Genomic DNA, 14295 nt, shown 5'->3' with positions numbered 1-14295 from the left:
TTTACAATATCTCTGGACGCTACGTTTTATACCGTAAGAGTATTTAAAAGCTATCCGTTCTGTTAAAACAACCACTTTGCTGTAATAGTTGCTTCACGTGTGATCTTTACTAGGTCATTTAGGCAGCTCTGGCTGTGACGTACTTAGAACACAGCGATGTTCTCGAAATATAAAGATCGTTGGTCTTGAATTAAATGATATATTGTATGCTTACTGTATGTGCGCCACTCGTCAAGTGAGACTGTGGCTCGCATACCCGTTTTGTTGAAGACAGTCGGGGCCCACAGGATAATATCTGTTTGATAGGCTCATTCACGATTTCAGCGTTAAAGCATTCCTGGCGATGCTCAAGTGACAGCCAGTGGAAACCGTGAGTAATGGGCACTGCCGGCTCACCGTCATCGTAGGCTGCTGGTAGGAGCCTCCGCTGGCAGGAGTAAGCCTGCCCCCACCCTGGATTTTGCAGGTTGTTGCAGCTTCCGTCCGGCTCCCTGTACAGCTTGCGCGGATCGCAAGAAGTGGGCGTCTTCACCGGGCAGGAACCACACGACTCCTTCCGTTCCTTCTTGAGCCATTGTCTGACGTGCGGGAGTAGCGCTTCAGCAGCCTCAATGCCAGCGTCTCTGAAGCTGGTGGGAAAGCAAAAAAAGCGAGCAGTGAACGGTTTTCATCGATGGCAAGTTTCGAGTCTCTTTGATCTGTGTAGATAGAGACGCCAGAAACGGAGGCTGGGAAGCCAAAGCCCTCCCTTTATTATTCTTACGTTGGTGCTAAGTTCATCTAAGTGGGCACTTATGTTTAAAAGTGCAAAGTGTTTAAAGCTACGTTGGACGTGAGTCTTAATGGTACCTCAATAATGGAACAGAAAATTAATGGTACGGTGGAATCCACTGTATACCTCCTCCAGGAGTCACATCCCACGTATGCCCATATATTGACTCACAATTTTTATCTCAAACCTTATGCAATTGCATACTACGCTCGCGAATTTCGAAGGCCTGTAATGAAAATCTTATTTTTCCAATTTTACACTTTTCAATTCCACAAATAACAGAGACGGACATCTTCTCACCTGGTTTGCACAGCGCCCAGCACCGCTGTCACTAGCCCCAAGTTCCATGAAAGCGACGTCAGCGGATGACACGAGGTGCGCCAGAATAGATGCGCATAAGTTCGATGCAGTATCGATTCTTGCAACCTCAATCTACTTCTTCCTTAATCAAGCTGTCATTATCTTGTGCATCGTCAGCGATTCTTATCAAACTATGAAATTCATGTGTCTGTACTGGAGACAGAACGCCCGTACCCGGCACAGCATCATCCCACTGTGCAGAACACCCGTCCGTGGAATCCGGGAAGAAATACTGTGCTAGCTTTCTCTACCAGCAAACGGAGCCAATATATGATATCAGTAATTTCAATTTTTGAGTGGCACGGCACAATGCTTTCGAATGTATGTGAGGTTTACAACAAATTGTTCCGAGATCACTGTGGAATCTGCACTGCAGAAATGCGAAAGCCGGAGCTTTGTTGCTGCACACGTGCATCACATTTGCTGTCATTATCATTATCAACTAAATGCACTATCATTATTATTACTACTATCATCATTGTCATTGTCACTAATTACAGCATGATTGCCATCGCTACTATCATCGTCACGGTAGACAAGAGAATTATGATGTGCGTTTCCCTATCCCGAGCGTGGGGCAGTTAGTTAAAGCGCTCGGCCGGGGATCCGAGAGATGGAGGTTCGATTCCCTGCGTAGACAAGATTCTTATTTTTCTGATGACGTCATCAGTATTATTTCCCAGTGAATATCAGTGCACTGATCCCGCTCACATCTCGCGCAGAAATCTTGCGCACGAGATTTCGTTCCGTGAGCCTAAAAATGCTTTCTCCTTATACAGCGGCGATGGCCGGATCGGCGAGCCCACGATGCGAATAGGAGCTCTACGCAATGCACAAGGGGGCGGCCGTAAATCCGGAAGAGTGAACAGTCAGCTTTCAGGTAAACAGCTACGTCTGGAAAACGCTAGGCAAACGCCCAGCCCGCAGCTCTGTATTCTCGTGAAAGTTAGTGTTCATTGAGTTAAAATATCTGCGTGTTCGAGGCTTGCGCGAGCCTGACGAACTCTGCCCAGCAGTCGACACATGGCGGCAGAGGTGCGCGACGTGCACACAACTTCGACAGGGGAACACGACTCGCCGCAGGGAAAGACTTAACGTTCAGGAAGAGAACCTTGGCACACGGCATAAGATCACATATGCCTCATTACTGAGAGGAAACAACCAGCACTATAAAAAGAGGAGAGAGAAGGCAGGGATGTTAAACAGGAAGGTTTCTCCATCGGCTACCCTGTACTGGCGAACAGCACTGAGGGGATTAAAGGGGGGAAGAGCGTAGGAGCTGTGAATGCAGTCACGATTGTTCCCTCAATGCGGCCACTCTCAGGCAAAAAATAACAGATCTCCAGGGCAGTCGACTTATGCTGCCATAGCCCGAGGATCTTATCTTGCGTTAAAGAGAAAGTATCGAATTGATTCATAGTACATCTCCGAGTATGCCTTTCGCTCAACAGCCAGTATTATTTTACAGTTCGCACGTTCCAACCCAACGGCCAACAGAAAGGCATTGCGTTTGTCATGCGGCAAAGAGAAATATTGCATAGCGGGAAGCGTGACAGTCAATGTGGGCACACGTTGGACATGATTTTGTAGTTACTGCCCGGTATATGCTGGACGTGATTTCAGCTGGTCTTTCACCGTGGCTTTGAGGAGGACCAAATGTCAGAACTTTTCTTAAATTCGGCCTACGGCACAGTAACATAGTGAGTCTCATCCTTTTTTTTACAGCGTAGGGTAGCCAACCGGAAGCCTCTCTGGTTAACAGCCCTGCCTCCCTCGTCCTCGCTATCTATCTTGAAGGGCACTAACCCGCCCAGCCGACCGGTTCCAAAGTCATTGCGGATAGAGGAGTACAAAACAAAAAAAAAAGGAATTCACGCTGATTAAGTTGGTTTATTTATTTCAATGCGGCAACATCCGACTGCTCGGAACCAGCACACTCATGTTTCGGTGGCCAATTGTTATAGTGGAAACTTTTTACTGAGTTTAGCATGTTATAAATTAGCGTTTATAGGCGTACGCATATCAAGAAGTGTTATCGAGCTTTTTCCAATGTCACGAGTTTTGTGGGTGCACTAAGGAAAGTTTGCTTAAGTCATGGATATCCCGGTTTTTCCTTCCTTTGTGTAAATTTCAAGTGACTACCTTGATGGGGTACGTGGAGCCCTTTTTGTTCTGCACTGTAAACTACCGCAACTGACTCCTTTTTTTTTTTTTTTTTTTTTTTTTGGCGCGGGATTGAAAGTGTTGGTGTAAGGACGGAATAAGCGTCGATGAAGCAGATAGCATTGACATCTTCAGATGAATGGTGCCATTACAGTTGTGCCATAGAAACGTTTCACTTGGATTTAGTGTCGGGTTCAAGGGCGATTCTTAGGTCGCAGCGTCCTTTGTTTGCTGACTTTCATTTACTGAGGCACTATTTCTCGACCTAAAATCGGGTGTAAATCATATTGTTAAATGTTTATACAATTTCAATTTGTTTCGTGCAATTTGTTTAAATGAAGATATATCTTCTCATTTTAGTACCGCAAAATAAATGACTTATCTCGAAACTTCGCGCTCAATAATAAGGAACACTGTTCACAAAAAGAATATCTTTAGAGTAGGAATATATTTAAGGCTACAATTTTTTTTCCTTCCTGTGTAGGTTCGTCCACATAGCGAGAAAATGGTTGTCCCTGCTATTCTCGAGTACAGTACAGAAGTGAGTTGACAAAAATAGGAATGAGACAACACATCGGACAAACTAAAGCGCGTAGCAGCATTTACGCCTCCTGAAAAAACTGCTGCAGAAACAATGGAAAAAAATATTGAAACATTAGGTGTGTCCCCACCACCAGGATAACCGAACAAGTCTTAAAAACCAAATGTCGCCAATACAAAATTGTCACATATATATGCAAGTAATAGACAAGTTAGCGCAAAGAGCAATCGCTCTTCTAATTGTCATCTTTCAATTAGCGCGACACTTACGCCATCACCTTTGTAAAACTTAAGTCTAGATTTAAACTATGTTTAATAATAATAAATGTATTTATAATTAATAATAACAATAATAATGTTTAATATGTGCGAAAACATGTCTTTGGAGGATTTAGCTTCCGCTTATATTTGTGATGGTGCTTGAGAGGCAGTGACTAGATCATATTAGGCAAGATTAATCTTGTGTGACACATGGCACAGTGTTCCTCGTTAGGAGGACTGTGATGGAAGCTGTCAAAGTTTCCAAGAGAAACGTAAATACAAAGCCCCGCTTTAGCGGAGGCGTACAAACGCGTCTTCTAGGCCTAGTCCAAGCTCATCTCAGATTCTAAGGCCTAGTTGCAACGCCTCCTAAATCGACACAAGTACTAAAAGGCCAAAGGCAGGGGAACATATACTTCCAAAGACTTAGTTAGACATCATCAAGTAAGGTTTTAGCGCAAATATTAAGTGATAAATTCGTGCGCACTGAGCACGAGAACAAAAGCAAAAAATTCGTTTTAAAAACTTTGGAGGACGCTTAAGCTTCGCCTTTAAGAATGAAACGCGATAGCACAAGAGACACCGTAGCGCGCACGGCACTGGTAGACGCAACCGCTTTCATTACACGTCTCTCAAGAGCGAGCTCATGTTCCGAGGCTTCATGCCTTATCGGTGACGTAATCGCTTCCCCTAGCGGCCACTGCAAGAGAACCTTTCGACTCCAGTTCGCGCGTACAAGCGTTTCTTCCCTTACAATGCAGCTGAGACGTGCACTGAGAAGGGAGGCTCTGTTTTGAATTCCCACCTAGAGCAACTTGCTATACTCATTTTTATTTATTAATCCTTCCGGGACGTAGAAGCGCTGCCAGCCACCTTGCCGAAACGCGCGGGCCTCAAGTTGCAGTCGTAGTCCGTCGGCAACATCGACGTTGCCGATCCGAGCCGGCGCGATGAAGATCTCGGAGGCCATGCCCTGTCTATCTTATTCCGTGCGCCACACGCATGGTGGCGATACGTGCACGCCAAGCAAAAAGGAAGTACAGCGGAAAAGTAATTTGCCACTCGCTTAACTGCGTGTTCTGTAATTCTGTAATTTACCTGCTCATAATTATTATTATACGCCACAATACACTTCTCTAAGGGACATTTCTGAGACAACACCGCAATCAATAGACGCGCCTTTGTCTATTTCAAACCATCTATGTGCTTAAAAAAAATTGGTAATAAAGAAAAAAAAAGGCTTGCCTGGCCGAGTGGTTAGCGTGCTCGTCTCGCATCCCGGAGGCCTACGTTCGATCCCTCAGGTCGGCGATTTTTCCTACTCGTTTTTATTTATTAATGCTTCTGGAATTTTTCGCTCACGGCCAACGCCGGACGACGTGGGTCGACGGCCGCCGACGACGACACCGACTTTTCTGCGACATGGGGCCCTTAACACTACCGCGTTAAAAATGGCAAGTGATCACGATACTCGTCAAAGCGAGACCCCGAGTTCCACCGGACGGCTTGACATGAACAGCGGGAGCAAAACATAGGTTACGCTTACGGATGGTGCTCCGATCTCGGCAAGGAGCTAGCGAATGGACAGCTCCGTGCAGAACTTGGGGCTGGCCTTGTGCCTGGAAAGAAAGAAGAGGTGATGCTGAAAATGTTTTTTGATAAATCGACTTAATAATTTATTTTACACGGTCTTAAGCGCAACAGCACTGGGGAGGGTGGGGGGAGAAAAAATACTGAACATGACAAAAAGCCCGGAAAGCTTGTTCGAAACCGATGTGTAAATATATTTTCTAACTAGTTTCATGGAGGGGAGAAATATACTAATAAGGAACAAAGTCACAAATACTACACCAGCGAAGAAAAAAAAGTGTAAGTATAACATTCCAAAAGAACACACACATATGTCAATTCAATTTTTATAGTATTTTTTTCTTACAAAAATAAATGCCGGGATAAAAACGGAAAACGTCTTCACGAGCAGCTTGAGGGCGGTCAATGTTTACTCTGTTGCTGCCAAAGATTAACAATGCGCAGGGCGAGTGGATGAAACTCCTTCTCCACGCGACTAACTGCCTAGCGCATGACCTATACAAGATGATCCAAACTCTGGTTATGTGCTACTTTCTTTCATCAGTTGCTTCCGTAAAATGTCCCAAAAGCACGACAGTACGACTTGCCCTTGGCGTTCTGAGGTCAAAACAACAGTAAATATGACCATAGAATGGATTCACCATATGCCCAGAGGTTGGTTGTGCAAATATTCAAAAATTTCGAAAAGCGATTCAAATATCCTACCATTAAAATAAATAAATGAATCAAAAATCTGTGTTCAACATTATTAGAAACGAACCCAATACGCTAAAATTTTTTCGAATGATTTTCGAATAACTGACACGAGATTAGAGTTAGGCCCACTACATTTGTCTTAGACAACAGTTCGAAAAGTAACGCTCATTTCTGTACCGCGTACTAACCTGCCACATCAGCATACGCTAGGTGAAGGGTTCTGTATCGCGGGGCACTTCAATCGGGCAGCTGTATTGATGAGACTCATAAATAGAATGTATCATTGGGTGTACGTAGCAGCGGTCAGGCAACTTCAGCCAGCTTAGCTTTGATGCACGCCTTCAGAGACCATGACTCATAAAGTGATGTCGTCAGTCCCATGTCCTCAGGTAGCTCTGGTTTATTTTCTTGAGTCAGCAATAAAAAACGGGGAATTTTATATATGTATAACTTTAACCATAACATAGTTTATTTACTAGGTTTATATTGCGACCCTTAGTGAAAGTTAGCCTTGTGTATTTTAACCGCTATCTGTCTAACTCCTTAAGTTAAAACGCCGAAACTTACGGGCAATTGCTGGTTCGCTCTTTTTTTTTTTTTACGAATATTCGGACAAGTAACAAATTTAGTACAAATGTTCCGTTCGTATTCGATTCTATTACTTAGCCATTCGACTGGTATTCAATTCGACTTCGAGATGCATTATTCTTAACCGATTCAAATGTGAAGTTACACTGTTCACGTCCGAAAAGTTTGAAGAGAGTGCCATTTGTTTACTTATACATCCTATGTCATTAAAGGTCCGTACAGGAGTAGGTCAGAAGAACCGCAACAACATAGCCCAATTCAACTATTAATAGGGCGAAAAGAACAAAATGGAACCAGGACATCGTAAAGAAAGGAGTACAAGAACAATTCCGAAGGAAAGGAAAGAAAACCAAACGAAACGAAACGAAATGAAAGGAAAAATGCGGACATCTGTATCGCGAAACGCGGACATCAAAGTTTATGTAGAAGAGCAAAATATTCCCAGGCTGTCCTATTTACCCAAAAGTGCCTTAAGTTTAGCTTCAAATGAACTGAAACAAGGTTTCAAATTTCTTCAGGCAGACGATTCCACGCTTGAATGCCAAAAGAAAAAGTGGGTATCTAAATGTGGCGAACGGCAAAGAAAAATGTACGATGGTCCTGCGATGAATAATTTTGTACGAATATTAAAAGAGTGGTCTGATATACTTTCTTTTATATATTTCTATACGCCCGTGATGAAAAATAAGAAACTCCATGGCAGCGACATGTCGTGCTGATATTGATGCCCGCCGGAGAATGTTTGCTTGACTGCGCAGGGCGGTGACGTGTCGTACATATGAGTAGAGTACTGAAGAAGCGTAGCTCATTGAGCCAGTTGGTTCTGGCACGGAGAATAAACCAGCGGAAAAGACGAGTTCACCAGTAGAAGTAGACAGGACGAAGCTAAGTGAAGTTCCCCAGATTAAGTTCCTGACTCAGGCAGATTTACTTAAATGTTTCGAAAGCGAATACGGTGCATGGTAACAATCCCTGTTCCATGGTGAAGTCATCATGCCGAAGTCACAAACCACTGCGATAATATCAGGCTGTACCTTCCGAAGTAAACTGGAAATTTGGGTGAGTTGACAAGGAACCATTTGGACACAGAGCGTGCGGATGGGCCAAATGGCAAATGCTGCACAAAAACAAGCGCTTGTTTCTGTGCAAGCTTTGTAGTTTGTCCCGTCCGCAAGCGCTTTGATCAAATTATAAATTCCGAAGGTCTTCGACCTAAAACTAATATTCTATTTTATTTTATATTTTCTTTTGTAAAGCGAGCGTCGCCTAGATAAACAGGCACAACCACTACTTCGCAATTATAAATCTTGAGGACCACGCCGGCCTTCTGTGAGTATGCTTTACAGCGACGTCTGGTGTTTAATTCCACATGTGAGACGTGCATGACCACGGTCATCGCTGCGTCGCCTCTGTAAATTAGTAGTGCTACACTGAGCCGTATGATTTGCTCAATGGTCTAAGTCTTTGGAGACGGGGCTCTGTCACGTCTGCAAGTTGCAATCTGTGATCGATAACAGCGAATCAACATACGGGCAGCACGTGTAACGTGCCGATCTCATAACTGGTGACCTCTTTGAGCAGCCCAGTATGCGCCGCAAGGACTATATGCCTAGCGCTGGGAATTAGGGGGTCAGTACTAGATTTTCAAGGATCATTGGTGCCGCTAGCGCAGAACAGGACGCATTATTGTTCTGTAGAAGAGACCTTCATTCCACAACAGTTTTAAGCGGGCTGATAACAATGACGACAACGACGGCTTGTTGTTGCCATCCGCCAGCTTTGGCTGAATTTATCATGTTAGCTGATCTCATGGCTTTAGTCATGCGCTGTTTGGTAGAATTATCGCGGCTAATGCCACTACGTCATGTTTTTGTAGTTTCCCTTAGCAATTATGAAAGGAAGGTGCTACATCTACATGAGCATACGAAAAAAGCACGACAGGTATAGGTAGTACACGTGCAGTCTAGCAGGTGGTTTGCTCCGAGATGTTCTGGGAACAGACAAAAAGCAGGTGCGAATTAATGATCTGGTTTATCGCAGGTCGGTCTGTGTTGCGAAATTTCCGCAATACCTTTAAGTACGTTATTGCACCACCATTTGAGCGGGGACGAAAAACTAGCGAATGTTAGTGAGTGGTCCATTCCAACAAGTGTCGAGGAACAGGATGCAGATTTCCATAACCAATTTATTACGCCAGTATTATGACAGATGAAGGATGGAGCGCGGAGCCCGCTATCAAATAATCGTATTCGATTAAAATCATAATAAGCGGTTTTAGTCCTTTTATTATAGCAGTTCCCCATTATTACTACACATATTCACAATGCTTGGCGTTTATTGTAGTTATGAGACCTTTCTGCACTTTATTCAAAGAATGACGAAAACCAGAATTTCTATCAGCAGTATAAGATCCAACTCAACTTGCGTAAATGTACAAACCAATGAAGAAATTTAGGCATTAGAACACTCACACGTCTATTTCTCGAATGAAACAACAAAGATTGGCAACATTTTTGTAAACAATGCTTGTCGCTTACTTTACTACAGGGCGTTTGTAGAATTAAAGGTTTGTAGTCTCTGACCATAATTACAATATCAAGACAGGGTTTGTCGAAGGTCGAAGAGGGAAAGGTCGCGAAAATAATAATGCAAAGATAAATCCTGGAAGTAAGACCTAATGATGCGCTAACTTCGTCTTTCATCCAACGAGTTAAACATCTACTCGTCCTCCATTACGTCGGCCCACTGCTGCTCGCACCGTCGCTTTGCCATACGACTATGATGAACGAGAGACGGTCAGCGTGCTAAAGTGTACTCAGAAGTAAGCAGCAAGTCTCAGTTGCCGGGGCAACGATCAATTACAACAACGTGAAATCAGGTGGCGATACTACTGTAAACTTTAAAAAAATATTCAGTTGACAATGTCAGCATGCCTACGAAACAAAAACTCCTAATCACAACATGATTATGGGATATTGAATTCGACAAGTTGACGGTTGCCGTGAAGGAAGAAGTCCCGAGTGAAACGGCACGATTCAATGACCATGGCCAAGGCCACCTGTTTTTAAAGTTCTGTTCTTTTTGTTGTTGTTGTTTTTTGTCCATAACATTCTCCAGAGCAGATCATCTCCTTACTTGGTGAGACAACAAATACACTGCGGAGGCTTTCCGGCGCGAAAGCACGTGAAATGGAACGATGTAAAACTCTTTCAACTTTCCCTTTTTAGTTTTCGTACGGTATCTGAGTGGGGTAGTAGGGGAACCTCCTATATCGATGGTAATAAAGTTTTCAATCAAATATTCAGAGCTGCCGTTTTACAAAGCGCTAGTAAACGATACCCATCGGGCACTACTGCTCCGACCCTGATTCGGGTATTTCTCGCGGAGGCCGCTAGGCGGCGAAGAATGTTTCGAATTGCGAATAGGAATTAAACGCAGTGAAAGCGACCACAACAGGGTTGACGCTGCCACGTCTAAGCGTGGACGTATACAGGCACCAACGCTTGAGCGTCGATGGGCGCTTCGCGAAGAGCTGAGCGACATGAAAACATGCCTAGTGCGTTCGTTGCTCGTCGAAGCAACGCCAAGTAAGCGACGACGGCAGTTTTCATCTAGCAGACAACGCCACTCACTCCAGCCCATTATTTCTTTTCGTTCTGTTTCTTATCCCATACATACATAAAACATGTATTCGTTCGTCTTCAGTTGCACTTTTTGTTCGCACCAGCAAGACGACAACTTTAGCGCAGTGCGTTTTAAAACCGTCTGATAGGCAAGGCTTCCGTTAGGTTCATTTCTTAGCAGCTCTCGAGTGGAGGCGCCACATGCTAGCACAAAAACATGATTTCACAGTACTCATTAGCATACATTTGAAAGGTGCAACTTTACATGAAATACCACATGAGATACATATAAACTTAGGTTTTTTTCCGAAGCCGCGCAAGGGAGAAGCATACATCGTTGGGAACGGCCGTTGGGAACGGCTATTGGCAAAATGTTTGCCTCCAGTGGAAGAAATTTGTGACGACCTTCTATTCCCATTATGTGCCCCGTTTTAATTTTTTGCCCTCCATGCGTGAGATCACATTCAAAGTGAGCATTGTGAAGTGTTTGAAATTCTCACGCATGGACATGTGTTGTGACGTCAAGACCCTGTCGGCGAATCATACGTTTTCCGCTCACTTTTAAGGTCACCGATGGGGACGCCGGATTATCTGCGACACGGGACTTGTGCGCTAATACCCGAGTATTTTGAGGCACAGTCGGTATTGACGACATGGAGTAAAGCACACAGTGAGCGCCCGGGAAAAACCACGTTAGGCGTGTCTTCCAGCCGTAGATAAACGATCCTCATGTCGCAGCAGCTGCCAACAGATAAACCTTAACTAATGGGGCGCAAGAGATGGAACTCCATCCTCTCTCCTCTTTCACTTTTTTTTCCTGTCTCGTCCCGCATGGGTTGTGGGCTCCTTCGTGCACTTCAATCTTTCACAGGCGCCAACAGCTGTTTTCCTTTCTGCATTGTTAATAGTTTTTCTTTTTTTTTTTTTTGCAGGAAGAGAGGGGGGGGGGGGGGGGGTTGCTAGTGCACCAATAAAGCAGTAACAAGTACTTGGCTTCTTTTTTCGTTTCTTCTATTACGTGGGAAATTAGATCTCCGCGAGTAACATACGCTTGTTGAAATGTTCCTGTCGTGCTAGCTGCAGCAGGTGCGATCAGTGTTAAACACTGCGCCAAGACGATTTATTAAACATGAGCGGAAACATTACCGCAGGGGGAGCAACTCTTACCACGAAAATTTAAAGAATATGGCAGGCTATTTTTAATCTTTAGTACATTAATTTTGCACGAAAGCATGAAAATCAGGCGTAACAGAAAAACCCTGCGCGCTTCTGCGTTGCCGTCTGCTGTATCGCAAACATTCTGAAGAGGGTCATAACGGAGAAGCACAAGACATCGCATGGAAATTTCAAATGCGCCACAAAGCTCACGTCGGGAAACATGAAGTTAAGAGAGGTACGAAAGTTGTTAAAGCATGACGCATAATGCACATTAGGTGTAGGCTCTCGTCTCAAGTTATCTGCTTCATAATAAAATTGACTTCGCTCAATGAAAAACGTTAAAATCTAGGCCCCAAATTTTGATATGACTTGGATTCGGGTTATGACTAATGTGGATAGTCATTATGCTATGTCATTAAGGCATTACAATAAGCCAAAAAACCCTGACTGGATTCGGTATTTTGTCTTTTTGGCTTGCTCTGTGGTTTGTGCTGGATTGGCTTTGGGTCTGTCTTCTGGTGATGGATTTCGCGGACAGTCATTTTCTGCGCACGCCACAGGTGAGCCAAGAAAGGCTTTCGCCTTAAAAGTGAATTCACGACTCGACAGGAATACAAAGCGTGCAGTCGGCCAGCTCCACTCCCGAGTGTATTTCGAAAACTCACCACCTGCCCCGCGGTCATTGATTTACGCGCCGCCTACAGCGCGTAAATCGATTACCGGAGAATAACATATGCTAGTATACTCCGCGTCCTAAGCGAGGATATTGCTTCTTGCAGGCCATCAGCAGCAGAAAAGAATACTATATTCGGATACAACTCAAATAAAAAGCTGCAGACGCCCTTCGAAGAAAGCTCTTCGGCCAATGACGTCTACCGATTTTCACGACGCCGCAGTTAATCCGAACAAGCTGGGATTAGTCCCTTTTCATCTCTACGCCCTGGTTCGTCATGCTAACAGGTCCAATGGGATTATCCTCAAAGTCGGGAAAATTGATCCCTGATCTGGGTCTCAGAAGAGGAGAAGGATGAGAGGAGGGTCTTTGAAGGTCAGAGGCCGCTTTTCCTTGAGCTGTATCCAAAAATAGCCGCTCCTCTGAAGTCTCTTTAAGAGACGGGGGCCATGGTTTGGAGGCACACTGAAGACGACGTCATCAAATCTTTCTTATAATGGCGCAAATCCATTAAAGACTCCTGTGAATGATGATCTTGTCCTATCAGACAAGACCAGTTCATTGCCGAGAAACAAGCATATAAAAGTTTAACACTTTTTAACGAAGTAGCGTTGAAGGCCTCGTTTTTCAGAAAATCCGCCATCGTCGGTGTCGGCGTCTTGAGCGAGAAACTGCGAACGTGATTTGGCAGGGTGTTGCTGGCATATCGGGAAGTGATTGATCGGTGTCTTGTATAACGTCACTGGACCACGTGACGACGCCCAGTTAGCGCGACCTGCCAACTCTGGTTGCTTTTTAGAGATGGAGCGGTGGGGTGGGATTGAATCGTTCGGGACCCTTGGATCTCAAATTAGGCACGCTACCCCAGGCCACGTAAGCACATTCTTAGGGCTTGGTTAAAGAGGTGTTTTATACCTATGTCGGCTGACACTGCATATAATATGATTACTCCTAAATGTATACTAATTAGTATGTGTGGCATAATAAAGGCCCAAGATAACATTATCATGATTAAGCGGGTAGAAAATGCATGCATCTGGAAGGCGGTCTCGAAAAGAAGCCGCAGATGTCGCGGACACGTAAGCGTCGCCTTAAGGGTTTGCCCTTAAGGGTATGCCCTTGAGGCGACGCTTCAGTGTCCCCCATAGTTATTTTCCTGTGACTTCGTTAGATTCCATGACATCAAAACCGAAAAAAGCCTCCAGAATCTTTGTTTTTAAATACAATACTTTTGTAGCCTAAAGCATTAGATATGCGCTTCCGAACAGCACCTCCAAGTAATCCAAGTTCGCCTGCGCACCACGCCCGGTGGTGCCGATAGGTGAAATTTATCTTTAGTATGTATAGCTACTAAATAAATCGGCATTTTGTGTGAAAGTATCCTATTTTTTTTTTTCATTTAAAGGGTAATCGGTCTAACAGGCCAGATTTAACCGGTCATCAGTGGCTCTTTAAGATGGCTGACAAAGTTAATGCACCAGTAACGACGTTCGGGCGATAGTCAACTCACCAGTGTCTTTTCCCTCTGCTTTCTCTTGTCTGATGACTGCTTCCGTTTCCCTGTTCAATGACTCCCTGGCTTTATCAGCAAGTTCGTCCACCGCTTCGCTGGAGAGGTGAGCACCGTTCGCTCGAACAAGCGTGCCCACAAACACGCAAACGATGAGAAGCATACTGGAAAGTTGGATAAATTGCAGAACTACAGATATGGCAGCTTTTCCCGCTAAATTAATTGAAGGTTGCAGGGGCATGGAAACTATATTTCGTGCTTGCATCCGATAGTGGTGTTTCCTTCAACAGCGGAATGTATACGTTAATGGGCCGTAACTTCAATCTAGAGTTTCGCAAAGACGTGCTGTTTGAATATTGCG

At 44.4% G+C, this 14295-nt stretch overlaps 1 protein-coding gene across 1 annotated transcript in view; it reads right to left on the bottom strand.

The window, feature by feature from the left end:
* Positions 1-14091, bottom strand: part of LOC146178084 (chorion peroxidase-like) — a 43402-nt gene extending 29311 nt beyond the window's left edge. Inside the window, exons 1-3 of the mRNA XM_084577929.1 lie at positions 13935-14091; positions 5643-5715; positions 397-629 (exon numbers count right to left, since the gene is read on the bottom strand). The gene's annotated coding sequence lies outside the window, so the exon portion shown is untranslated. The remainder of the gene's footprint in view (positions 1-396; positions 630-5642; positions 5716-13934) is intronic.
* Positions 14092-14295: the final 204 nt, after the last annotated feature.

This window comes from Amblyomma maculatum, chromosome 9, assembly GCF_055883805.1.
Source record: "Amblyomma maculatum isolate TAMU_Amacu chromosome 9, ASM5588380v1, whole genome shotgun sequence".
Taxonomy (NCBI): domain Eukaryota; kingdom Metazoa; phylum Arthropoda; class Arachnida; order Ixodida; family Ixodidae; genus Amblyomma; species Amblyomma maculatum.
Note: the sequence above shows the minus strand (reverse complement) of the source record. Positions and strands in the feature narration are given on the sequence as shown.